Source organism: Nyctereutes procyonoides, unplaced genomic scaffold (genome assembly GCF_905146905.1).
Source record: "Nyctereutes procyonoides isolate TBG_1078 unplaced genomic scaffold, NYPRO_anot_genome, whole genome shotgun sequence".
Lineage (NCBI taxonomy): Eukaryota > Metazoa > Chordata > Mammalia > Carnivora > Canidae > Nyctereutes > Nyctereutes procyonoides.
The window spans coordinates 31,266,788-31,292,149 of NW_026575120.1; the positions used below are offsets into that span (position 1 = coordinate 31,266,788).

The 25,362-nt window shown below is 39.9% G+C and overlaps 1 protein-coding gene across 4 annotated transcripts in view; it reads right to left on the reverse strand.

Moving 5' to 3' along the window:
• Positions 1-24,866, reverse strand: part of CALD1 (caldesmon 1) — a 189,071-nt gene extending 164,205 nt beyond the window's left edge. For 3 of the 4 annotated variants that reach the window (XM_055334651.1, XM_055334652.1, XM_055334650.1), the window contains exon 1: positions 24,578-24,866. The gene's annotated coding sequence lies outside the window, so the exon portion shown is untranslated. The remainder of the gene's footprint in view (positions 1-24,577) is intronic. The other variant, XM_055334654.1, reaches the window with a different exon arrangement.
• Between the last annotated feature and the right edge of the window lie 496 nt (positions 24,867-25,362).

Sequence of the window (25,362 nt, forward strand, 5' to 3'; positions counted from 1 at the left end):
ATTTCAGAGGGCACAATTTTGTCCTAGGGCACTGGGCAAGAGTCTAATGACTATTGGAAAAACAACACACATATATTATACTGATAGTGAATTCAGAATTATATATTCTTGTAAAGAAATCATGGTATAATTATAACCAACTAGAAAGAAGGAGACTCGATCCCTCAACACGCATAATCTGGTAGTTCAAAGGGGAGTCAGAAACTGAGAAAATTTAGAAAACACTGATTAAGGCAGCTGAGAGTAACCCATAGAAAGATTTGTCATCTCTAACCATTCGATTTATTTCATATGGGTTAGATTTAAGTCTATTTATTAAAAATGCAGGGTTTGGCCAAATTGGGTTGATTAGACAGCAATTGGCAACTAGTCATAATATGTTCACTTTTAGTTAGCATTTATGATTCTTAAGTTTATGCTACTTCTGAGAATAATATTCATCAATTTAAATACTTTTATAAAAATTCAGTATCTACTAAGTGTTTTTGTGACCTTACTATATCTGTAAGCCATCCAAGATTCCTTTTCAAAGTTTATAGTCTTTGGTTTTCTAAATATTGTCAAAAGATGGGGGAAAAACCCTTAAACTCAAGGGTGTTCTTGTGGAATTTGGCTCCCATGTCCCATTTCTGTCTGTATAGCTTAATTTTTTTCTAGCAATGAAAATATGTTCTCATCACCTCTACAATACAAAGCAAAATGTTGGCTCACAGCCTTTTGCGATTGTGAGTAAGCTGTCAAGGCATTAATATTTTAGTGGCTCCAAAGTTGATTTGAGAGAATTTTAATCTTATTTTCTTTGTTTTCTAATGTCACTACTCTAAACCTCTCTTTTCATGTTAGAGAATAAAAAATGACAGACATGGCTAAAACTGACAGTCAAAATATAGACAACTGTACCCTGCTGAATGTGCATTTTGTTCTAGATGAAATGGCATTCTGGAAAAGACATGAGCTGAAAGTAACGTATATCAGCTTGGCAAAAAAATTTGTGGCTACAAGAGGAGGAGGGAACTGATATTTATTGAACCTCTTCAGGCTCCATGCTAAGTTATTTATATCATTTCATTTAGTTTTTATATCACTCCCACCCGTGTCATTTTATAGATGAGGAAATGGAAGTACAGAAGGGTTCAACTTTTACCTAGGTCTTAGAGCTAGTATATACTTCTTTTTGTACTACATCAGGTCCTCTTTTGTCTGTCAATCTAATCTATCAGCCTCAGCTGCCTTGGGTACTGTATTGAAAAAATTTCTGAAGCCATGAGAAAGAATACTACGTTTAATGAGCAATGCCACTCTATGGCCAGGAGCAAGGTTGGTAGCAGGAATATAATTTGCAGGTATAATATTTATCCCCTATATTATACATGAAATTTCACTGGTAATTTTAGCTTGAAAGTAGAAAGCTGGGAGGAATATAAAATCCTCCTGGATTCTAGCCTTAATATTATTCTCTGAGTAAATACAGATTTTATATGAGTTAGCCTTTCCCCTGATTATACTATTTTCTTGCCATTATTTTATTTTCATCCTCAAATCTTTTTATCCCGTGGGAGTGAGTCCCTCATTTATCTATATTCAAAGAGCTCAAAATTATGATCAATATTAGATTGTTGTAAATTTGTTTTTCAATATTACAGTGTAGACAATGATGTGTAAATTAATCTATGCCCTAGGAACTGTTATCAGTACATGAAGGACCCCAGGTTAAGAGTACATACTCCAGAAAGCAGAATACTGGTATTCAAACACCATTATCTAAATTCATACCTGAAGTTCTATCAAGTAACATAAAGCATATAGACATAATTTTTTTACTTGGCAAATGATTAGGTGTTCAATATATGTAATTGGGTTGACTAGAATGGTTTGCATAGGCATCTCCATCCTTGTGCATACAGGGATTAAGAATCTGACAAACCCTGCATCCAGAGGAGTGCCAGAAATCCAGAATTCTGTTCAGGCCTGTGCCCATTTAATAAAGTATTTGAGCCTGGCTACAAGGGAAGCTGATTTTGCCATCAGAATACCATAACACTTACCAGGGAGTGAACCTTTTGCATAAGGAGCAACTAAAAGAATATAGAAAATGCTTCCCTAAGTGTACAGAACAGGTTTTGTAATTGTAAACCCTGCTAATAAATGTTTGCACATAAGAAGAATTCAGTCTCTGAGACTTGCTTCCATTGTAGCATACCATGTGGTATTAAGGTTATCTGGGAGGAAGCAGTGCCTACATCTAATAACTGAAGGCTATTGACATTCACCATAAAGAGCCAGACAGATCAGCTTAGATCACTTCATTGTGGGAAGTCCAGTAGAGACCCCTTCTTCCATCTATCCCCTTCCCCAGCATTCCAGAGTTATTCATTGGGAAGGAGGGAAGTTGTTTAAGAGCCACAGCCCTTCAAATCTAAGCCACTGGACTTGAGCTTCAGAGCAATGGGGTGGAGGTGGGAGCAGAGCTTTGAATCAGATATGAGATGAAATTTAAACCTTAAAATAAACATTTCCCTTCCTCATGTTTAGGAGCTGGGTAGAGATGTAATTAAGAGACTCCTGTTCTCAGTGATAAAAGGAAGTTTGACAAAGAGGAGTTAGAGTTACTGATAAATAAAAACAAAATCATTTTGTCTTAATACCCCCAACATATTGAGACTCCTCAATAAACCAGCCATGGTATCATGAAGAGAATTTTGTATGGTTGGACTAATGCTGTAAGATATATACAGTCTGAGGTCTCCAGTCTCATATTCCTCATAACCCTCAAAGAGAAGGATTTTCATTTCTCCCATTGTAGAAGAATCATTCCTATTTAAGAGGTTGGGCATGGAAAAACAGATAAGAACCAGTGGTTAGCTCTTCTGACCATCATGAGTGTTCTCTACTTGCACACAAATAGAATACTGACCTTCTGAGTGTCTTCCTCCCACCATAGCTATCATCTCAGAGAAAGGCAACAAATTACCTTTCAAATATATTCAAGGCTAAATATCCACAAGAGTAATTTAAGTTTCCTCTAATAATGCAGGCTGAATGAAGAAGTAGGTGAAAATTTTGAAAGTTAAAAAAAAAGGTAGCAATGGAATAGCTATCATAATATTCCAAAGCATTCAGTTTCATCTATCAGGTTAGATGCCAAATTGTGGTTTAAAAACAAACAAAACAAAAGCAAAAACAAAAACTACCAGAAAAAAATTTCCCCTGGACAACATCCCAAAGTTACCAATCTGTCTAGTGACTTAACCTAATTGACACATATATTCTATAAATAGGAAAGCTTTTTATGGATGAAATTGATGGCTGAGGATTGATAACAAATACACAAGCAGACTTAAGCATTATAATATTATAATGTACTCAGTTCTCTAAGAGGCAAGAATTTTTAATCAATTGCTTTAGATTTTTGTTTAACATGGTAGACCAAGCAGAGCCAAGAAGTGTTCTTATTTGCTCCAAACACAAAAATGTTGCAGAAAAAAAAAAGTATTTAGAAATACTTAGATGAGCTTGAAAGCAAGAGAGAAACATCTCCAATTTACAGAATGTCAAGGAAATTCAAAGACAGGGAGATTAGCATGAGTTAAAACATGTGGCAACATTCATTGGTAACATGGCACAAAACTATAACTGAGTTCCTACATAAGCCAAGAGCTATGTAGGTGATGTTCCACCTATGAACAGGAATAGAAATACTCTACCCATGGTAAGCTACTAATGGAGAAGCAATCTATCAGCAATGGGTAAACTCCAGGCTAAGGGGGGAAAGCTACTTTCTGTGTCAAAGAATGGGATCCACTCAGCTTTTTATTGCCTCTCTCCCATATATGACTACAAGCCAAGGATTACCAGGATTCTGAGAAAAGAAGGAAAAACAGAGACCAATAAAAACAGAAAATAGGAACACAGAGGCAACAACATATAACAAAATATAAGTGATATTTCCAAGGAAATAAGAGATAAGAGAGATCAGAGAACTATTGTATTTCTTTAAAAAGATCAGGATGTCAGAAAGGGAACATTTAAAATAACAATAACAACAAAAGAACTCTTGGAAATTCAAATTACTGTGGTTTAAAACAATGAATATAAAGCCAAAATTAAGGAAATTTCCCATTACTAGACTAAGATATAGAAAAGTAGAAAATATTTGAGAAATATAAAATCAGAGGATCAGTTTAGGAGACCCAAGAGAGAAAGAAAACATGGGAAATGGTGAGAAGGAATTAACATCAAAATTAGATCCAACAGGCTCACTAAGTGTTCAAGAGAATGAATACAAATCCAAATGATACTAGGACATGAAAATTCAGAATATTGCAAATAAAAAAGAAGATCCTAAATACCTCCAGAGAGAAAAAGAAAAATTAGCCAAGATACAAATATTTAGGAATCAAAATGGCATCAGACTTACTAAGATCAACATTGATAACCTAGAAGATAATGCAGGCATGCGTTGAGAAGTTTTAGAGAAAACGATTTCTCAGCCTAGAATTCTATGCCCAACCAAATAATCAGTCAAGTAGAAGATAAATCAATGAGACTTAAAAAAATTGTGTCTCCTCTGCACCTGTAAGCGGGAAACTCCTAGATGCTCCTCTCCATCAAAACAGAGGAATAAAGAAAGAGGAAGAGTGGGATCTAGGAAGCAGAGGATTCAAATTTCTGCCCACATGGAAAGGAAATTCCTTTCAATCCTAGGAAGGAAATTCCTAAGATGACTGTGAAGTAAAGATTTAGAACAGCTAGCTGTGCAACAACCCTAGAAAATTCCAAGATGTTTCCAGGAAGTATATCTTTCAAGAAAAAAATAAATTGACAAACACCTGATGTGTCTGGCTGTATGGGAAAGGGCTTGATGTTTGCTTAGTGATAGAAAACCAAACTAAGCAAGTAAAAGAAATAGAATAATTATTTAATCATGATTGGGAGGACAGGAAAGGTAGAAAAATAAAATATTATATGTAATCACGGCATACTATGTGGTCAGCTAGGAGCAATATTTACACAGTCATAATAATGTTGGAAGGGTGAGAAACATAGTGTCCATTTCTGTAGTTTCTCTTCTGTTTCAAAGATCTATTTGTCTATTCTTATACCAATACTGAACTGTCTTGATTACAGTGGCTTTATTAATGTTAGACATAACTTGTTAACTTTCTACAACTGGAGATAAGGCCTTAGCACTTTTATACTGTAGATTATTTACATTTTCAAATAATATGTTCAATATGTCTTGTATAATAAATACACTACCTATAACCTAAAAATTCTGGAAAGCCAGGGAAAATAGTGTATTTATTGTATTTTTAAAAAATTAATAGTTGGACCCATTGGTTCATTTTTTAAAAAGATTTTATTTATTTATTCATTCATGAGAGACACACAGAGAGAGGCAGAGATATATAGGCAGAGAGAGAAGCAGGCTCCCTGTGGGGAGCCCAATACCGGACTCAATCCCAGGACCCTGGGATCATGACCTGAGCCAAAAGCAGAAGCTCAACCACTGAGCCACCCAGGTGCCCCTGGACCCATTGCTTTAAATTTGCTGTCTGACACTTGAAGAAAAATATATTGAACAAATTATTTGAAAATGTAACTAACATTGTTTAAAGTTAAGTTTATCCTATGTTTTGACTCTTCAGACATCCTATATATCATTAACCATAATAAATATAATGGTTTTATTTCACAAAGCAAATGACAAAAATATTTCTGCATTATATTTAGAAATTTATACACATAATATTTATGAAAGGCCCGCTTTAAAATAATTACAAAAGATATTGAAAATTAAAGGCTTAAAATTTATAAATTTTAATAAGTAGCAATAGAAAGGAAGACATAGCAATATTAATAGAAGGCAAAATAGACTTTAAGGTGATTTGATGAAATGAGTACTTCAGGAAGATTAGAAAATCATGAACTTATATGTATCAAACAATATAGTCTTGAAACATATAACTAATTTTAACAGCAATAATGACTAACTTTATAAGGAAAAATGGACAGATTCATAATTTTCCAGGAGATACTGACATACTGGAACTTAATGATTAAGAAATTTCTAAAAATGAGTAAGAATATAAGAGATTTGAACAATACAATTAAACTAAATCAAAAGAGCCTTAAGCAAATGAAAAGTGTTGAAGTGTTCATTTTTGTTTTATTGCACGATCTAGCATAAAAGCACCCACTCTTTTTAAAAAGTCAAAACAGTGTGTTACACTAGTCACACTAAGTTAATTAACCAGCAATATTTTGACTCTGTCTAGAATTTTTTAAATTCTCTTTTTGTGTTTGTCAAAATGATCTGCATTTTACCAAATTAATCTCTTTTTATGGCCCTGACTTTCTGCACCATTTTATTTATTTATTTTTTAAAAAGATTTTATTTATTTATTCATGAGAGACACACAGAAAGAGAGGCAGAGACACAGGCAGAAGGAGAAGCAGGCTCCATGCAGGGAGCCTGATGTGGTACTTGGTTCTGGGACCCCGGGATCACGCTCTGAGCCAAAGGCTCAACCACTGAGCCACCCAGGCATCCCTCTACCTTTTCAATAGGGTATTTGCCTCTTTAGTTTACCTAATTCCACTCATTTTCATCATTTTTCTCATATTCTGCTTTTTTCCCCAATCTTGCAGTTATTTGCATCCTACTGGCCCTTTCCTATAAGATATTGAGAGATTTTATAAATATTTATGAACCATTCCTTGTTTTTCTTGATGAAGAAGAACATGCAAACACCATTTACATCAAATCACCAGCTATTCCCTCTGTGTGCAAACTGGAACCACTTTGTCTGATCCTTGTGACAGTATTTGCTACCAAGTCTTTTATAAATACTAAATGGTGCATTTTTTCACGTTATTTCCCAAGTGAAGTAGGTTCTCTTTATATACCAGAAGGCCAATCCAAATGACACATGTTTGCTTTATCAACCTCTATAAAAGTCTAGTGGTAATTTATATTGATTACATAATAAGAAACTCCATCCCTGGTACAACATGTTCTTTCAGCTGCAGAGCCACACCTGTAGAAATGCTAACTCACATCTGGTTCCATAAATCTGTTCTTTCTGATCCTCTGGAGAGATATTTTTATGTAAACTATATAGCTACATGTGGAACAGGAGACACCAAAGCAGATGGCTAAATCTAGTAACCATTTCCACCCCAAGCCTTGAGCTCTTACTCTCTTCTGTGACTTTGATATGTCCCAGAGACTTGATCCAAGCATTCATTTTATGAAAGGTGTCTGTTACCAGCTTCATTTATACTTAAATAATAAACTCAAAGTGCTGATATTGTTGCTTCTGGGAGGTGTTAAAGACTACCTTTGAGTCAAAAATATTAGTTTCACTCATTGATAAATGGATTCTTCCAGTTATTCTTTATATGGAGATACCAAGAAAGATACCAATAGTTCCTCATCATTATATATTTTAATCTTTATTGATTCCATTGTATGTGTTGTATCTCTATACAAAACAACTTTAAAAACAAACCAACTACAATGAATCAAAAAAATTAGTTACCTTGAAGGCAACTCATCTGTAATTACTATTTGAACTAAATTTAGCTCCTCCCCTCCAAAAAGTGATTTGCCCCTAAAGGAAGCAACCCTGACTGAAAGGACAATGACGACTCCGATGAGGGAAAGTTATAAAGCCACAAATCCAAACAACAATAGAACTAGCAGAGACCATATTTAGTTCAACCCATTCACTATAAGAAGTGATGTCCCAGAGGATTGAGTCACCTGCCTTTGACTTCTGCTCAAAGGCAGAAACTGAATTAAATGGATTCTTTCAGCTGTTATCTGCTGCTAACTCATATTTTAAAGAAAGTTTTATATTGGAGGCTATTATATATTGAGATGATTTCTATAAAGCAAGCCCCTCTATAATTTATATTTTAGTAATAGATGTTTTTCATAAGCTGTGTGATTTTTTTTTAAGTTGCCAAGATCTATAGATTTCAAGATTTGGGGGGAACACGGATCAGGTCTTTTTTTCCGTTCATTAGTGTCAAAGCTCTTAGAAGTAACTGGAATGATACAACTTAAGAGCAGAGTTTCAGCTGTTCAACAACTAGGCAAACTCTGTCACGCTAATGTGTCAGTCTAAAACTAAAATGGCAGTGGTAGGTGCTGCTAGATACTGCCATATGTTTGGGATGGCCAGCCTCAAAAACAGCAGCAATAGGGTTCCAGTATCTGGCATCAGTGAGGAACAGGTTAAGGAATCGGCTAATGGTCTCAAGGGCGACCAACCAGAGAAGAGAGGTAGCCCCAGGTATTTCAGGTGGAAAGTCCTCAGGAGATTGCTGGTTAGCATATGTTTGAGAAAAGAGCTTGCTTATGCAATTCTCACTCAAGGAGTACAAGTTCCATCAATATCTCCATAAAGTACATGTTAAATTTTTACCATGTTAAACATTATTCTGCTTTAAGGGACTTAAAAAATATGAAGGACATTAGGCAAAGCTTAAGACGATCCAAGTAAAGTGTGAGGTTGTATTAATGATGCCATCTATGCCGTTTCATTAGTGTGACAAATGTGCTCAGTAACATTAACAATAGAGGAAACTGTGAGGGCATACCAGACTCTAACATTCATGCAACTCTTTTGTGAATCCAAAAACTATTCCAAAATAAAATTTTATGTTAAAAATAATAAAAATATACAATTTGACCTGCCCATAGGATTGCTTGTGCAAGCTTGGCCCCAAACACATTTGCTAGGATCAAACGTGCTTTTCTTCCACTCTTCTTCTTAGTTTCCTAGAGCATTTTTAAACTTTAATATATAGGGCTATAGATATTATAATCATTGACATTACAAGGCATAGCACTTTCACATAAATGATCTCATGTGTTAGAAATGTAAATGCTGATGAAAGGCAATTTTAGTAAATCTGAGAGTGACAAGATCCTTTGGTTTCAGATAAAGCTTATAAAAAACTTCTCTGACTACGCTGAAGAAAAAAAAAAAGCTCAATTTGGATGGTAATCTGTCTTAATGATCCCTTTTCACTACTGCCTTGGAGTTTCAGATGGTCTCAAACAAGATAATTGTCAATATTGCTTTCAAAGGCAAGGATGGAAAGGAATATGCTTGCCCCAGGAGCTAAAAAAAAAGCAGGGGGTGGGGGGGAGGAAAGGCTGAAACTGGTGATTGGGCAGCCCCAGAAAGAGTCACCCGAAGCTGTCATGCTTGGGGTAGTTTTGGAAATCTCAAATTCTAAACTTTGAATCTAGAGAGTTGCCTGTATGAATATATGACTTATAGCTTCAAAAAAAAAATCTAACTAGCAACAGTCTTCATATTTCAAAGGAAAAAGAAAACCATGTCTTAAAGATCTTTTGCCACCTAGAAGAGAAAAGGGGAAAGGCCATTGTCGAGGCACAAGGAGTCTGATTTGAAGTCACATGGACTATCAGCTGTGGACTTGAGCCAGGAACTGGGGCCACTTTTCTACCAGACCACCACCTGGAATCTGAGGCCCCTGCAAAATGTTAGAGCCAAAATTCAAAAACTTAAACCTCACTGCAAGTACTCTCAGGAAAAAGAACAAGCAAGCTAGAAACTATTCCCAACAGAAAGAGTAACTGTTTTATTTCAACAGCATATCTAAGAACAGAAATATGGAAAAGCATGAAAATTAAAAAAAAAACTTAACTCCCATACTTCTCATTTCCTCAAACACAGGTAGGTTAGCAGTCCCAGGTTGACAGATATAATCACTCTGTCCAGTTTTACAGCATCAGAGAGCTTCTTGGGTATATATTTCCATTCCACCATTACTGTAAACTGTATACCTACCCTGTAGAATGTGGCTGAAGTATTCTGATTTTTCCTTTTCTTATCATCAATCTTTTTAAAAAGATACATCTAAGCAACAGAGACATGAGGGCATCATGGCTAAAGCATATGGCTGCCAACAGTATAGAACACTTCCAAATCTGTACAGTTCAGTGGGAGCAGAAACAAAAAATAGAAGGAGGAGGAGGAGGAAAAAGGGAAGGAGGAGAAGGAAGGGGAAGAAGAAAAGAGAAGGATGATGGGGAGAGCAAAGGGAAGGTGGTCAGAAGAAAGGAAGGAGAAAACTTTAACAAAACCCTTATTCCCTTCCACAAAGTATCTTCTTTCATTGTTTTTTCCTTCATTCATTAATTTGTGAGAGAAAGAAAATTATGGCCAAAACCCTAAAATAAGTAAGCAAATAGATAAAAAGGAAAATAGCTTTATCCAGTTGACATAGTGCTCTAACTGGCAAGTTTTTCAGATAGCTATGGGTTGGTTTGTGAAAGGAGAATGTCTGCCTTTCTCATTTGAGAGTTGAGAAGGAGGTTCAGGCTTTCCTGGCATGGCCTGAATTGATAATGGAAGTGATTTTTCAGAATGAACCCTAAGTTGCACATGACTGAATCATAAGAAGAACTACACTTGAAAGGGACTTAAGCCAATGTTTATTCTATCTTGTTGCCCTGAAGTTTATTTCTACTTACATTAAACCGGTAACAGCACTGCCAGGCTTTTTGGTACATTATTGCCTTTGAAGAGAAAACAACCCAGATTACCGAAGCCATAATGAAGGCAATGCGCAGTTAGTTTGGATTCTTATTTTCTCTTCATGTTTCAGGCCATATATTTTCAACTCTGCACACAGGTACACACATCAGAAACACATCCTGTAACATCCCAGACATGTACACAGCATGTGTCTACATGACAGTGCTAGACACAGCTGTTTACACAATGTAGAGATGGTTCTAGTCTCTGGGCAAAGGTGCTGAAGTGGTGGACAGTCCCATAAGGGCTCATCTGAGACCCAAGGCAGCTTGCAACATTTGATGGTGGTGGTGGTTTTGTGTATCTGCGTGTTCAGACATGCAAGAAATCTGTCCTGCATGTTTAATGGCAGACAAAGTGGCCTCCCTGAGATGCAGTCAAGATTGTAATGAAACAAAAGGGAGATAAGAGGCCCCGAGGGACAAGAAGTGAGGAGTAGATAAGGGAAAACAACACCAGACATTGAGTTTCTTGGGGTGGAAATTTAAAAAAAAAAAAAAAAAAATGCAAATTTTTTTTTTTTGTTGTTTTTAAGGTACAGAAACAGAAGGAGTGGTTGCTAGATGAAGTGAGGTCTGTGGACACAAAAATGCACAATGGCTAGGATAACTGTCCAACCCGGCTTGCCTGGGACAGCCACTATTTAAGACTGTTATTTTAGGGAAATTATTAATAGTTCCTCCTTTCCCTCTCCCAAGTGTCCCAGTTTGGATAATAAATGGCCTAGTCACCTTCTTATCCACCACCTCTGGCCTAAGGCAGGACATAGCCATAAATAAGACTAGAACTAGGAAATGGAACCACAGAAAGCTTGAAAGAAGGGGTTATGGGAAACAATGGCTAAATAAGAAAGGGATTGGGAGACAAGGTATGATGTGTGTGGGCATTTTGTTTAAATTATTTATTTATTTACTTATTCATGGGAGACACAAAGAGAAAGAGGCAGAGACATAGGCAGAGGGAGAAGCAGGCTCCTTTCAGGGAGCCCGATGCAGGACCCAATCCCGGAACCCCAGGATCATGACCTGAGCCAAAGGCAGATGCTCAACCACTGAGCCACCCAGGTGTCCCACATGTGGGCAATTTGTAATCAACACAGATAAACCTAGGAAGAGCGTTGGGAGGAAGGGTGTATAAAAACTTAAGGATGAATTCAGAAGAAATAGAAGACAAAAGACAAATGATTCAGAGCAAAAATATGCACAGGCTTCTAGTATTTTCCCCTGAATGTGGGGATTCGTAGTTATAGTCAGCATGTATAAAAATGGCTGAAAACAGCCATCCCTGCTTTCTGCCCTGAAGTGGCCCACACGATGTCCTCTCAGCTGCTGCTTACATCCTCCTAGGGCTCTGCTTCTCAGACTCACAGGCTGCCTCCGCCAAGCCTTCTCATCAAGCCCTCTCTCCAACTTTTGATGGCTGCCTACCAGAGAGTGTGCTACTGTGGTTTCACAGGTGTCCACAGATAGGCCACAGTCTGTGAAGCTGCATTTCAGTGCATCACGTCTGAGACCTCCTTTGACTTTTTACTGGGTCTGAATTTTGTATTGCAAAAGGCAGAAAGTAAATGTCAAGGGTAAATTCAAAAGGCCCAGTAATTTCTAGCTAAGCAGTTCCTGAACCCAGAGGGAAGATGGAATACCATCAGCAATAGGGTCTTTGGCATTTAGAGGTTCAGAAAAGAGCTGTATGTATCACCATTTTGAACTGGAGCACCTTATGGATTGAACTGGAGCATGTTATGGGTTATGGGTTGAATTCATATTTCTCATGTTGAAGTCCTAAACCCTGTACCTGAGAATGTGACCTTTTTGGAGATTGGGTCTTTAGAGAGGTGATCAAGTAAAAATGATGTCATTAGAATGAGCCTTGATCCAACAGGACTGGTGTCTTTTAAAAAGAGGAAATTTGGGTAGAGAAACACATACAGGGAGAATGCTAGGTGAACATGAAGATGGCCATTTTCCAGCCAAGGAGAGAAGCCTGGAACAGATCCTTCCCTCAGAGCCCTCAGAAGGACCGACACTGCTGACACCTCGATGTTGGCATTCTAGCCTCCAGAACTGTGAAACAGTACATTTCTATTGTTTAAGCCACCCAGGTTGTGGTGCTTTGTTACAGTAGCCCTAGGGAACTAATACCTCAGATGTAATGTGGTCAAAGATGAGAGCTAGGAGAAGTTGCCCAGACTATATTTTCTCCATATCCCAAGAAGACAAAGTAATGCTTCTTTGAGTTATCTAAAAGAGTGGGCACTCCCCCTGGCAAGATTGAACTGGCTGACCCTTAGGAAATAATTTCAATTGCTCATGCCTTGCTTCTCCTTCCATGAAGTTGGTTATAGGGCCTATGTTCTCAAACCCCTACTGTGACTGATTGTTAAAGGCCAAGGGTGATCACATGAATATTCTGAGTTTGAGGCAGGGAGGTCAAACTTATATGTGAAGACTTATTAATAAATATATCTCTGAGGGACACCTGGGTGGCTCAGTGGTTGGGCATCTGCCTTAAGCTCAGGGTGTGATCCCGGCGTCCTGGGATCAAGTCCCACATCAGGCTCCCTACAGGGAGACTGTCTCTCTCTGTGTATCTCTCATGAATTAATAAATAAAATCTTTTTTTAAAAAAATACTATCTCTCAGAACAGCTGGCAAGATGAGTGGACTCTAACTTCCTGAGGCAACCCGTTCAGAGAAGTACAGCCCCTGACTTCCTACCTGAGCCTTGTAGAACAAGCTCTGTCTCGGCCTTTTGAATTTCTAAATGTGACATAATCAAAAACGAAATAACTCATACTTTTGGCCAAAGAGTTTTCATCTTTCAGTACATAATTCCAGAATATTTCCCTTGAATCAGGGAAAAGTGTGTAACCTGCTTGTTAAACTATTTCTGCTACCAGGAAAGGAGAACACAGAAGTATTTCTGCAGGCTTCTTTTAATTTTTTTTTTTTTAAGCTGCTATAGTCCTAGATTCTCATCCTGTCTCCCACTCGAATTATCAGTAGTGAAAGAAATGGTGTTTAGCCCTGCTTCCTTATATGGCAGGGAATGACAATGTGCTTGTCTATTTGAACTGCAGTGTGGCTCTCTGACAAATTATAATGATTGGTTATGGAAACCTCCTGCTCTGGTTTCCATCGTATTCCTGAAGAAAGACACAGAACAAACAGCTGTAGGGAAATGGAAAGGACTGGATTCAGGGGAGTGGCACTGAATCTGGCTCTGCCATTTGCTAGTCATATGACTCTGGAGGAGTTCCTTAATTTATTTCACTGCCCTGAGAAAGTCATCTTCAACTTGAATGGTGCCTGTCACATAGCAAGACTGCCGGCAAGATTCGGGGATGAGCCAGCTTTCTCCTTAATGATGTCTAACCCACAAGGGCTTGGGATAACTCTCCATCCATTTTGATTCACTGTCCCTCCCAAATTCAGCATTGTTTTGATGATTCTCAACTTCTCTTCTCTCTGTATCTCATTCTCTCCTCTCTCCTTTTTACCTTCCTTCCTATCTCCCTCTCTCATTCCAGGTCCCAAACACTAAAACCTACAAAACGCCCCAGTGTCAGGAATAATAAACCCCTTTAGCCATACCAGATAAAGAAAGGCAGCACACATCCAGTGATAAGGGCAGTGGGGGAAACTCTGTGGTTGAAAGGGGTGGTGGAAGTCATCTGCTTCTGCAGAGCTCCAGAGACAGACAGATCTGGAAAGTGCTTATGCGGACCTGAGCAGGGTTTCCTGTAACTGTTGGCTACTAGTCCTAGTCCCACCTCAGGGAGAATCTGACATGGACAAAGAAGGGGCACCTGGGTGGCTCAGTGGTTGAGCGTCGGTCTGCCTCTGGCTCAGGTTGTGATCCGGAGGTCCTGAGGTCGAGTCCTGCACTGGGCTCCCCACAGGGAGCCTGCTTCTCCCTCTGCCTATGTCTCTGCCTCTTTCTGTCTCTCATGAATGAATAAATAAATAAAATCTTAAAAAAAAAAAAAAGAAAGAAAGAAAAGAAAAGAAGGTGGCTTCTTTTGTTCCATCTACATAACAGCCATGGAGTAGCCATGCTGGGAGAACGTGGCTTGAGACTTGAGGACTAAAGGGAGTCCACGCCTATAGGTAGCCTCACCAAAGTCACAGCTGATAGCTGATGATTTTTAATTTAGTGCCAGCATGGGCAAAGCAGTTTAGAGATATTGTTTCTAATCCTTATAATAACTATAAAACTGGAGGAATAATAATCCCCCTTTTAGAGGTGAAGAAACAGCCTCAAAAATAGTAAATTTGAGATTCAAACTCAAGTCTTCCAGCTTCCAAAGTGTGTTCTCCGATGGGCCACACCCCCAGAGCCACACACAAACCAGGTGTCTCCATCACTGGAGTAATTAGCCATAGGCAGCACAGCACGGTGGCTGAGCACGTGGACTACGGAGCCAGATTATCCAGGTTTGAATCCTGGCTCTGCCACTTACTAGTTTTGAGACCTTCGATATGTTACTAACCTAATCGTAACTCAATTTCCTCATCTGTAAATTTGGCTGTTGTAGGGAGATGACTTGTTTGATTTTTATCTAGTAAACATCTATATGCTACTTAGCATGTGCCAGGCACGGTTCTAAACACTCAGTAATAACATGATTAGAGAGGAATCAATGAGTTCAAACATGAATACTGACTTCAGCTTTCTTACCAAGAAGAAATAAATTATGGACATCTATTTCTTTACTCCTTTAACTCTCTGCTCTCTGCTCTGTGTGGAGTGAGGCACTTTTTTAGTTTCAAATCACAGCACTGAAAAAACCCAGACATAGTCGCTGACTGATGGCACGTACGTTCCAGAGCATAAGAAATAACCGACAAGTAAACAAGGAAAGATGCAATCATAAGCATACGTTATGAATCTGCATGCGATAAAATAACAGAGGTATTCTGATGGGCTCTCCCACAGAGAGGCAAATTTTATCAACTTGATACCTTAGGGAAATATTTCACAACAAGCTCTCCGGGGGTGGGGGATCAAGCGGAGGGGAGCCCGATTTGTGGCATTTGCTAACTCCAGTGATGTATCTCCCTCCTACGGACACAATAAATGCAACTAACCTCCAGAGCACAGATAATAATAAAATGTAAGAAAATAATTGGGAAGGAATGAGTTTTGAGTATTTGTTACCTTGGGTTTTAATATGATTGTAAGTTGATATAATTTAATTTCTAATAATGACTATGTTCAACAACTGGTTTGCAAAATCTTAAAAAATTAACAATTGGCTTTTGGGAGCTAGGATGAGCTGGCTTCCCACACTACTGTTTAGGGTGCATGGAGAGGGGGACGGGGTTGGAGGGAAATGAGCCCCAGTCTGTGTGATGTCATTATGCATGTGGATCCTAATATAATTCCTTTTTAGCTGCTATTCTCCAGTGAGCCCTGCCTTCATGTACCCAGCGCAAGTCCTGCTCTGTAAACCAAATAGCATCTGTACAAATATAGTAGCAATTCTGGCATTCTTATTGGATCAGGTTATTCTTGCAGAGATACTTTTAGCTCTCCAATCCTTAGTGAATATAATTTATGTACTTGCTGCCCTGAATAAGGGTGGTTCTTCTGTGCAAGTTACATCTTCAGGATGTAACTCATGACTGTTGAGTAAAGGAAGCCCCCAGAGATGGGTTTTCAGTTCTGCAAAAGCATTCACCTGAGGCCTCCTGTCTCTTAGGGCTCAAGTGCTGCTGAAAGGGCCATCCCTAGGACCCCCTAAGCCAGCAGCTATGATAGCTCTGGCCCTCAGAAGAGATATAGGGTGAGGGTGGAGGAAGCTTCTCCCTTCTTCTGCTCAGGATTTGTACATTTCTTAGCCCAAGGCTGAGAACAGAGAAAAACATCTTCTGTTTTTCCTGGTAAGTTAAAATACCTAAAGTAACCTAAAAAAACACCCTAAGGACAGAAATACTTAAAAGAGAACATTTTTCGTCAATTCACCCCCTCCCCCAAAGCCTAAATTTCACTTAGTAATGGTGGCTGGAACAGGAAGTGGAAATACCATGAGAAATCTTATTCTTGCCACATTTCCAATGCTTTACAAAAGCAAATACTGGAAATCTCATCAGAAAGCTTGACCTTACAGGGTTGATAGCTCTGCACCCAAACCAAAAGAGTATGGGAAGCTGGAGGAATTTTCAGATAAATATTCTAGCTCTTCCGAAGAGACTCTTCGGGAAAACGGATTATTTGGAATATACAACTATAACTTTCAGAAAGAAATTACTCAGAACTAAACAACTAGGCCTGTGGGGACTAAGTTACTCCATACCTCGACTATAGATTATTTTAAGCAAGGACATTGAGCACTGCTTCTGAGCCAGGGTGTTCTATCAGAAGCACCAGAGAGTTTTTACAATCTACAGATGCTGAACCTTGGTCTAGACTTGCTGAATCACACTCTCCAGGGAATGGGACTCAGGCATGTATGTTTTCTAAAAGCCCTACAATTGCTCCTGGTGAACATGCTGGTTAAGATCTACTGGACTATAGATTATAATCTATAATCGGATTATATAGATATAATTATAATCTATAATCTTACTATAATCGGGCTGTATTGTATAATCCAAATTCCTAAACTGTTAAAATGGGACATTCTCTCTCCCTTCTTTTGGGAGAAACAATCCAGTGGCTCGAAATAGTTTACAGCCTGGGACTTAGGAGCTGTGTGTTCTGGAACCACTTTTGCCACTAATTAACTGGGAGGACCTTGGTTTGTTCTCTCACTCAAGAGATACCGGGCTTCTGCAATGTGCCAGGAACTGGGTATATATTAATAAAAAAAAAAAAAAGATGTTTCCCGCCCTTTTAAATCTTACTGACATTAATCAAAGAAATGTACAAATACATGCATAATTTTACCTGCTATGGCTAGGCTTTATTCTGGAAAATGAAAAATCACGAGTTCTTTTCTAAAAAGAATTTTTCTTAAAATTCTAAATTTTTTGTCCCAACTTCCATGTAAGAGAATTATATGTTTTAAGTCCACTGACTGAGAAAATACAATACCAAAAGCTACTATGAATTCAGTAACTATTTTAAGTAAATTAATATTTTATCATCATAATGCATCTATATAATTAGTAAAATAGCACATATTGTGTAAGATGTATCAGTTACTCAGTTTGTCACAACCATTTGCTGCATATATGGGTTTGTTTAGCTCTTGCAATAATTTTGTGTCCTCCCAGGGATCCAAGGTGCAGAGCTTAGAAACCTATGGGCCACATCAATGATGTGAAATACATGGTACCCAAGTAGCAATGTCCCTTTTCTTTCACAACAGACATCACTGTCAATGACAGTGTCTGCTGCCCTCAGTGAGCTCGGGACTGGGCCTCAGAATCCTTCTCAACACACCGTTCCAGGTGGTTGCTACTAATTGTTTGGAGCTGGCAAACGGATGATAAATGACTTGCACTCCCTGGGCTAAATGCCTCCTCAGACCCTGCCCAGCATTAACAATATAGGATACACGTATTCCGTTCTGCTGTCTTGAGAAACATGAATGCCCTGTACCCTTTCCATATATAAGTACTCCAAATATTTGAAGACATCCATGTGGCCCCAATTTTCCTTCCTTTGGGATTAGTCCTTTATCTATTCCTCATCTTGATGCTCATTCCTGGATGCATATTTGTGAATGCTTCTCTAAAGAACAAGCCCAGAATAGAGCATGTTGTTTTGCTTTGTTTTGTTTTTACTTCCCATGACAGGCATCGAGAAAGGTGTTCAGCGAATGAAAGAGTACACTCCAAGAATTGCAGAGAACTGAAACTTCCAGTGACTGAGCACACTAGATTGTATGCATTAAATTATGAAGTACTGTAATTTACATTTGAGGTGCGGTAGTTTTTATTTATTACAATTAAGTCATTATTTATTGAATTTTAAAAATTGCCTTAGTTTGGGAGGAGCCATAGCACACCTATGACTCATATGAAGTTTCTTGCCAACAAAAACACTCAACTGTTTTCCTTTAGAATCTTTCTCAAATGGATAATTCTTATCTTTTCAATTATCAGCGGTACAAGCTTCCAAGCTAACCTCCCTTAAGACTGGTTCATTGGGCAATGCCAAAGTGGTCATCAAATACTGTATGACCCTGACATTGTTTGCCTCTCCAGGAATTCAGTCACATAAAAACTGGAATGACATTCACTGATAGCTGTTGGACATTTCAGCTAATTTGCCTTCTATGCCTAACCTTCTCTTCTAACTAAAATTGACCACGCAGCTTTTTATTTTCCCCAGGGGTGATGGGATTACTGCTCAGTCCCACTGGCCATTCATCCATAAGTATGCCGGTAACCTCTGATACCCTTCTGCTAAGGGATTTGCCTAAGACAATAGTTATCACCTGAACACTCAGGTCTCCTCTCTCAGAATTTGACCAGGAAGCACAGAAGGAACTTTCCAGTCTGTAGAATATGAGAAAGGAGCAGTCACATGTGCTGCAGCTCAGTCACATTAATGGAAACACATAGACCTTTGCGGAGATACTTTGACCCACCTTGATTCCAACCCCATTCTTTATGGATCCTATTGTGGCTTCTGCTCTCGGATTTCCTCGCAATTCCATTCCTTTACTATTCTATATGTATCTTTTTTTTTTATATTTGTTTTTCTGAGAGAAAGCATGCATGCACACGTGTGTGTGTGTGCACATGCATGTGCAAGGGTGCGCGGAGGAGCAGAGGGAGAGAATCTTCAAACAGACTCCCCGCTGAGAATGGTTCCAGGCGGGGCTCGATGTTATGACCCATGAGATCATGGCTGAACCAAAACCAAGAGTTGGATGCTTAACCAACTGAGCCATCTGGGTGCCCCTCCATATGTATATGGTAATCCTGTCCCTTCACTTGAGCTACTGCAGCCTACTAACATAGGGTGTATTTGTTCTAAACACTGTGCCAGGTGTTCTCGTCCATGTTACTTTACCTGTCTGCACACTGCCTTGCTAAGCAGGATCTTGGTTTCTAAGCTTCCGCCTGCCTTCTGGTTTTCACTGTTTTTCTTTTATTTAGCTGGCTGGGACTCACACATCAGTCCACTGTTGTACTTTATATCCATTCTGGCCTAGCTCTCCTGACCCCAGTGGAACTAATGTCCTTAATGCTTCTGGCCCTTGGACCCCTTTTCCCTGGTGCTGCCCATCTTTAGCACACAAGTGAAATCTGCCTCGTTCTCCAGGTTGAGACAAGTGAGAGGGAATGTCACATGTGGGTGTCAAAGGAACTAATTACATATTCCTACTTCATATGTCCCTCGCCAAGTAAGATGATTTCCTTACAGCCAAGTGCTTTCATCCGTATATTCACAAAATAATGCCAGAAGCCTCAGGAAATGATTAAAAAGCAATTTATCTTCAAGTTTTCCATCACTGAGATATATATATATATATATTTAAAGAAAAATCATGTACTAAAATGCGTGCTTCCGAAGAATACTCAATTCATTTGAAATACCTCCCCCCAAATATTTACTTTCCTTCAATTATTCCTTGACTCCTACCTAGCAATCCTTTTATTAAGCTCATGGTGCTCTCTCAGCACACGCTTGGCAGCAGCCATTCCCAGCTTCTTCAGCCCCTGCAAACTCCCCCCAGAAAACAGCTTCTCTAGAGATGATCTCCTTTTCTTTGGAATGGGGGCCATATGAAGTCATCTCCTTCTCTCTATGTCTATTTACACCATCCTTTCTTCCTTCAAAAAAATCTGGAGAACAAGAAAGGACACCTCCACTCATGTTCTGGTCCCACCTACCCTTGTCTCCAATGGAAATCAAGACTTTGCCTCACTACCCACCCCAACCTCCCCCGGCTCAAGGTTTCTCACCTGTCAATCACAAAAGGATTGTGGCACAGCAAGGTTTTAGAGTTTTAATCAGGTTTCAGAGGTATCCACAGCAGCAAGAGCACAGGGCTGCCCACCACCTCTGCCCCCTGCACACAGCCGTCTTTTCCTTCCTGCCCTCCTCCCACACTCACTCACTGCCCGCCGACTGTGAGTTTGTGGGTGAGAGGCAGGAGGACTCTTTTTCCACAGAAATTGCTCCAACGTTTACACTGTCCACTCTAACTCTTTCCCCCTCTGCCTACAAAAAGCGAAGAGGCTTTCCTCTACCTTGAACATAACGGGGCTCTGGGCTTCACCCTAAAGCTAGAAGGCATAGAAGGCAAATTGCAGATTGTCAGTGCTGGATCACAGAAGCCCTTGTTTGGCCTGGGGATGGAGGAGCCAGGGAAGCTGGTAGAGACAGCGGACTGGGGGTAGGGAAGCAAGAGAAGCCACCAAGGGTCAGTCCCAGGAGAGCCAGCTGGGGATACTAAAGATCGAGGGAAGCATAGGGGAGGGAGAGGCTAGATCCATGGAACAGTCTGGTCTCAATACCAACAGGAACCGCAACCAGGTGCTCCTGATTACCTCACCCTCTCTACAAGGCCCAGGCTTGACATGCTGGGATTAGTTCCATGCATTTGGCTGGAGGCAGAGAAGCTGCCTCATTTACTAAGGCCTTTCTGTTGTCAGCACCTTGTCATTGGTCTTCTACTCAACTGGATCTTCAAATTTCCTGGTTCCGGACGTAGCCTGGTACCACCGATAACCCATCTTATTCTGCCTCCCGATATTTGTGTTCTCCTCAACTCTGATGACCAGGGCTAAAATTTAGATAACACTGCGGGGGACCAGTATTCCCAGGACCCGGGGCTTAGGGTTCTAGAAAGAACTAGGATTCAGAAGGTACCACTCAAGGTTCCTCAAATATGTGGAAGGAGCACATAATCTGGAATACTAGGTAAGAAGTGGAAGATAAGTGAAGATGAGCCTAACGCTCAGAGGCCTCAAATTGTACACAGATTATAGCTCACAGAAAAGAGGGACAAACAGCCTCATCTCATTTGGACATCTTAAGCTCTGTGGGAGGTAGGAGAAGCGTCATAATGCCCATTCCACACATGAGGTCAAAGAGTGGATGGCTTCCCCCAAGGTCTGGGCTATCTGAATAGGGGAACCAGTGCTGAGGCTGAGCTTTTAGAGTGGTGCTCCTGAGTTAAGCCTGAGCTACAAATATCTCTTTAAATTACCCAAGTACCCAGAACCTATGGGCATCTCTCTAATGACAAACTTGGATTAGCTTGAGAGATGAAGGACTTTCAGTAAGGATCTAATGGTTCTATTTTCGGGCTCTGAGAGAATTTACCCAGAAAACTCTTTTAAAGTCTGAAAGTTCTTTGGCAACATCTAACCTCCTACTTAGGCCTACCATGCTATTTGCATACCACGTTGTCAGCATTTTCCGTGTCCCCCCACCATGGCCTCACCCCACCACATTTCCAAGACATGTGATAGACTGCAGGCGGATGGGGATCCAACTCATTCCTTTACATGCCCTCCTCTATGTCACTTTTCTGCCTCACTAAAGAATCCCTGATGAGCAGCTATGCTACCATGAAGATACCATGAGCTTGTGTCCATGACAGCTATATGTGGGGGTTTTGGGGTCTGTTTTTTGTTTTTATTGGGTGGGGGGAGGGAGAGAGAGAACTTCACAACCCTGAGATCATGACCTTAGCCGAAATCTAGAGTTGGACGTGTAAGCAACTGAGCCACCCAGGCGTCCCAACTATACGTGTTTTTAAGAAAAGGCCTACCAAGGTGCATTTTTAGGCTTATCAGACCAGAGAATACCCAGGCTACAATCAGGACCAACCTATTCTATCTGCCACAGAGCAGGAAATTCTCAGGTCAGCCACAGGAGCCAATGAAAATTGTCAATAGCCTCAGCATCAGGTATCCTTTTATGGATCTCATTTAAATCCTTTAAGCTGCAGTGTGAACCTGGTTCTCCTTTTAACTTTAATGCAAGAATTGCATACTTATTTAAGGCAGTTTTTCGACCTGAATTATTTAATTTACTCTATTTATTCCATTGGCTCTGAACCGATGGAAAACAACCTTGCCTGTTACCAATGGATCAATCCATTGGACATTCCTTATGTGTACTGAGATTAGTTTTTTATAAGTGACTTTTTTGTTCCAGACCTTTGCCATTGCATTTCTCTTTATGAAATGCTTTTATTAAAAATGGGAGTTGTTGCTCTGTAGTTTCACTGTACCCATTTATCTCCCCATCTAGGGAGGTGTGTTCTAGCTCATACTCAACTGGAGGAAAGGAGCACAGAGAACTGCCCAAAGTCCAATAGAAAGTGAAATATCAAATCCCCTTGCTCCAGTACATCACTACAGAGGGTACAGCACTTACTTTGAAAAATGTGTTTTTTGTGGTTGTTGGGGGATGGGGCATGCACGAGGACAAGACGGGTGAGTGGTGGCAGCAAAGTTTGAACTTTCGGGGATTTGGAGAGGTTTGTTTCAAAACGGAATTTATCCTCAAATCCCAAGATTATAGATTTTCTTCCAAACTGCATTCCCTCCATGGTTTAGAGAACAGTTGAAAAAGAAACTGTTCTCCATATTTTGATTGACATTAAAAATACTGTGAAAATAGTTTGGAACTTGATCTCTTTGAGCGAAGGACGATAATCAAACTATAGCTTTCACTTGCAGTCCTTTCTCCCACACTTACTCAGAACTGTTCCAGGAAAAGAAATTCACAGGGAACTCTGTTCTCATATATCATCTCCTAGGAGGAGAGAAGGGCATTCTCAAGAAAATTACCCCCAAAATTCTAAATACAAAGAAAAAAGATTATTTAATGGATTTCAACACAAAACCACCTCACTTGACAGAATAAAAGCAAATGCAGTCATTTGGAGCTGAAAACCTTCAATACCCAGGCTTATTGAAAAATTATCAGACTTGCTCTTCTTGCCACATACCACCTAGTCCTCTCTGAAGCTCTAGCCATACACGTCTGGTTTTGCCAAACTCATTAGAAAGATTTTACTATTCCAGTTTACAAGTCCATCTGCATAGCCCTGTTAACAGAAGGGATCTATGAATACCAAGTACTTTGTTCTCATCCACTTTTTTTTTAACCATGTATTACCATAGCACTAAAATTCTCCCACCCTTTACAATCAGCTCTTTCTAAAAGGAATTCCAGACTACTACCAACTGGCTGCCTTGTACTACTGTTTAAGATGCCCAAATATGTCTGACTATGTTGAAATGAAAGCCTGCTTCCTCCCTTTCTGGAACACACTTGCAAAACTACATCTCTTCAAACTCTCTAATCACAGGCACACACTTTCAAACAGAAAATAAGATTTCTTAAGAAACAGACTGGTAGGATGTTAAAGGCGATTTCTAAAAAACACACCCACTAGCACATGCATTCTCTCATTATTAGGTTTTATAGGAAACAGATCATGGTAGGCATCTTCCTGTCTTGGCAAATATCATATCAGTTACATTAACCCAACTGGTGCTAAAGGGTTCTTTGCATCTCTGACCTTATTTCCTTGCAGCTCTAGAAGTCCAGGCTTAAAAACTGGTAGGAGAATAATATGTAAATGGCTTTGGTTAAAAACCATTCCTTTTTGGCTGCCTGTTAACCTAAAAGTTTACTTTAAAGGTAAAACCTCTTTAAGTCTCTGGTAGTAGAAGATGCAGGAAAGACCACTGGTGTGGGCACAGGGGCCCAGCACGCCTGCTGCCCCTGGCCTGTGGTGCTCAGGTAAGCTCCCCACTGCACTCCTGAACAAAAGGAGCTCCTTATCAAGGTAGCCGGGTGGTCCCTGAGCCCAGAGCCCACGTCCCTATGAGATCTCAACTCTCGTCCCAGCTCCAAGAAGAGAACTTGAAATCTCATCCTGTTTGTCTTCCGGGGACCATCCGCAGGGCAGCAAAGCCCAGCCTGGCTCTGAGAATTTGTGGGCTTTATTATTGGCTTTCACTGTCTTGCTTCTGCAGCTACCTGACACAGGCATGTTGACTGAAACACAGAGAAAGCCCCCAGACGCTCTGCAAGAGATGGAAAGAAAGCCCTCTGTGGCTTACCTCGCAGGCTGCAACTTCTTCCTGGGGACTAAATCGGAAAGGAAGAACTGATTTCTCTAGCAGGAGCACAGCAAGAGGGCAGGCAGCAGGCAGGCAGGCAGCCTAATACACACTGCTCTATTCAATAAAACTCCAGACCGCCCTTCCTTGGCCCCTCCCAGAAGTCCGTGCTAAGTGAACACATAGCCCCTATGTTTACAGTCGGCAGTCGGTGGTATGCATTGTCCTGTAGTTTTTCTAATAGGGCAGCCAATGACGACACCCCGGCCGAGGTGGATGCAGCCTGCCTGTGGAGATGCCTGTCATTCTCTAGGCATGCTCAGGAAATCACTCATCAGAAAACCAAGACCTAAAAAGCTCTGAAACTGCGTGCAGGCTGCCAAAACCAGCCAGCTACATGCCCTTTTTTGGTTATCCTTAGCAGGGCCTCTGGAAGTGAATCCATTGTCAGGAACAATCATAAGAAATGTTAATCTTGGAGAAAGAGGCTGTCTTGCAGAACGCAAATGCAACTTTAAAGAGAAAGCACCGTTGATGAAACTCAAAGTTTAATAGTCTGTAAGTTTTAGTGGGGTGGGGGTGGGGATGGTTTTTTGATGGAGGGAGCCCTAATAGCATATTTCCTTTAAAAGTAATGGTATATACAAAATGAAATTAAATCGTTGTACAGTTTTAAAGCCTGCGATAGCCAAGACCCAGGTCTGGTGCACAAACTAAATTCTAACCCGAAAGAGGCACAGCCCCCTAAAAATATGTCGACATGTGTTATAAAAACAACTGACAAA